Genomic DNA, 3,200 nt, shown 5'->3' on the forward strand with positions numbered 1-3,200 from the left:
TCAGCTCTCGCCCAGACCAAAAAAACCTCCATTGGTTCTCTTTTTTTTTTTCCTCTCAAAACATAGCACTTGACAAGCTCTTGGTTCCGTCTCTCTCCTCTAGAATAGAAATGCTCCTTCATTCAGCAACCCAGGAAATAAAACCAGCTCCAGGTCTCACGCCCAGCACAGCTACATGTCACTACCTAGATTTTTCTAGAGAATTTCCTAACCTTCTAGAGTCTCCTAGTCCTTTGTAGATTACTCTTAAATCTTATAGAATGTTGTAGAATTGTGTGGAGTATTCTAGAATGGTGTAGAACCTCTTAGGGAAGGGCTTTATAGACAATTCTAGAGTAGTGATCTAGAAAGTTCTTTACCCTTGGATTGGTGACAAGTGTCACAATTCTTTGTACCAAGAGTTCCCTATAAATAGAGGGAGTCTCATTTGTGTAAATCACTAAGCAATAAGAGCAAACAAGTTCTCTAGAGCTTCTCTCTCTATCTTCTCTCTCTAGATTTATTTTCTATTGTCTTGAGTCATTTAGAAGGCTTACTTAGGAGCTTTGTGGAGACAAAACCTCCTAAGGCCACACGGGACGTGTGAAGAAATTCTAAATCCGTGACAGTTGGTATTAGAGCCGCCAGGTTAGGGTGGCGGATCTAAGTGAGATCACTATAGAGCCCCAGGAGACACGAAAGAGCAAGAGGTCAAAGGATTCAAGCTCATCTATGGAGTCTCATCTCGATAGCATCGAGAAGGCCATGACCAAGATATTGGCCAAGATTGAGGAATGGGATCAGTCTCACAGGGAGGTGAGCACCCTTGACAACGCTGTGACGAGGATGGAGGTGGCGGTAGCTGATGTCAAGGACCGACTTGACATCGTGGAGCAAGGTTTGGAGGAGCTAGGATTGGAGGGACAATCCGAATTTCTCAAGGAGTCCATTCTGAGCGTCATCAACCCCACCATTGAAGCACAGCATGTTGAGAACGTTGCTTTCCAAGACCGGGTCTTGGGGGAGCTAACAAAACTCCAAGAGCAAATGGAGAAATACCGCATCGGTCTGGAGGAGACCAAGGCGGATTGGGCCATGTGCAAGCGGGCAGTGGCCAATGGGGCGCCATCGGAGCTGGAATGATGGCAACACCAAGGGTGGATACCCCCAAACCAAAAGAGTTCGACGGCAAGCGGGATGCCAAAGAACTAGACAACTACATGTGGCACATGGAGCGCTACTTTGAAGCTTTGAACATGCAAGATGAGCATGTCAAGGTACGTACTGCCTCTCTCTACCTTACTAATCTTGCTGGTACTTGGTGGCATCGTAAGCATAGTATGATAGGGAAGGGTACTTGCACCATTGACTCTTAGGAAGAGTTCAAGCGTGAACGCAAGAGGCAATTCTATCCTGAGAATGTGGCTATTAATGCGCGGAAGAGAATGAAGGAGTTGAAGAACACCTCTTCTATCTGCAACTATGTCGAGGAATTCTCTGCCCTCATGCTTTAAATCACAAACATGAGTAAAGAAGATCTCCTCTTCAACTTCATAGATGGTCTCAAGTCTTGGGTGGCTCAAGAACTCAAGCGTCGAGAGGTCAACGACATCTCCACCGCCCTAACAGTGGCATAAACCTTAGAAGAATTTGAGTATCATAAGAGTAACAACTCTTTAAAGCTCAAGTCTTCAAAGGATAATCACAGTAAGGGTGGGGGAGCGAAAGGGTTCAAGCCCCCACAGTACAAAGACCGTGAAGACAAGCCTTCAACATCAAAGGAGGGCAAGAAAGACCACTCCCAAGACAAAAAGTCAAAGGATGCTTGTTTCCTTTGTGACGGACCACATTGGGCTAGAGATTGTCCTAAGAGGAAGGCCCTCAATGCCATGTTGGAAGAAAAGGAAGTTCAAGAAAAGTCACACTTGGGGTGTTTACAACTTCTCAACTTCCTCAAGGCAAGCACGAAGCCAACCACTAAGGATGGATCTTTGATGTTTGTAGAGGTACTCGTCAATGGGAAGAAGAGTCATGCCATGGTTGACTCAGGAGCTTCTCACAACTTCATTAAGAAGGAAGAGGCCGCACGGCTAGGAATTCCTCTCAAGAAGGGTCAAGGATGGTTGAAGACCGTGAATTCTGAGGCCAAACCCCTTGATGGTATAGCTCACGGGGTAGAGCTACAACTTGGAACTTGGAAAGGTACGATGGATTTCTCAGTCGCTCCTATGGATGACTTCAACATCGTGTTGGAGACGGAATTCTTGAGACAGTTCAATATAGTGTCTCTTCTCCACTATAACTCGTTGTGCATCTTAGAAGGCGGTCCATGCATGATACCCACCGTGTCCAAGCCAAACACCACCCAGCTTCTATCTGCCATACAATTCAAGAAAGGATGGAAGAAGGGTGAGGTGTCTTATTTGGCTTCTATGGAGGAAGATGAAGTGACGATTTCCTCCCCTCCACCTAAGGAAATCCAAAGGGTCCTCAGGGATTATGAGGATGTCATGCCTTCAGAGTTGCCCAAGCAACAACCACCTAGGAGAGAGGTGGACCATCAAATCGAGTTGGAACCTGGTGCCAAACCACCCGCCAAAGCACCTTATCGTATGTCACCTCCAGAGCTTGAAGAACTAAGGAGGCAACTTAAGGAGCTACTTGATGCCGGATTCATCCAACCCTCCAAGGAACCATATGGGGCACCCGTGTTGTTCCAAAAGAAACATGATGGGTCTTTGCAGCTATGCGTTGACTATCGAGCTCTAAATTAGGTGACCATAAAAAACAAGTATCCTATTCCTTTGATTGCTGATTTGTTTGATCAATTGGGCCATTCAAAGTACTTTTCTAAGCTTGATCTAAGATCGGGGTATTATCAAGTGAGGATTGTGGAAGGAGATGAACCAAAGACGACTTGTGTAACTCGCTATGGGGCATACGAGTTCCAAGTGATGCCCTTTGGCCTCACAAATGCTCCAGCTACCTTCTGCACACTCATGAACAAGATCTTCCATCCCTATCTTGATCAATTTGTGGTAGTCTATTTAGATGATATCGTCATCTAGAGTTCTACCCTTGAGGAACATGTGGAGCATTTAAGGGTTGTTTTCCATGTCTTAAAGGAAAACCAACTTTATGTCAAGAAGGAGAAGTGCTTATTTGCACTAACCGAAGTCCATTTCCTTGGCCATAAAATCCAAGGTGAAAAACTTAGCATG

The sequence above is a fragment of the Carya illinoinensis genome, chromosome 9 (assembly GCF_018687715.1).
Source record: "Carya illinoinensis cultivar Pawnee chromosome 9, C.illinoinensisPawnee_v1, whole genome shotgun sequence".
NCBI lineage: Eukaryota > Viridiplantae > Streptophyta > Magnoliopsida > Fagales > Juglandaceae > Carya > Carya illinoinensis.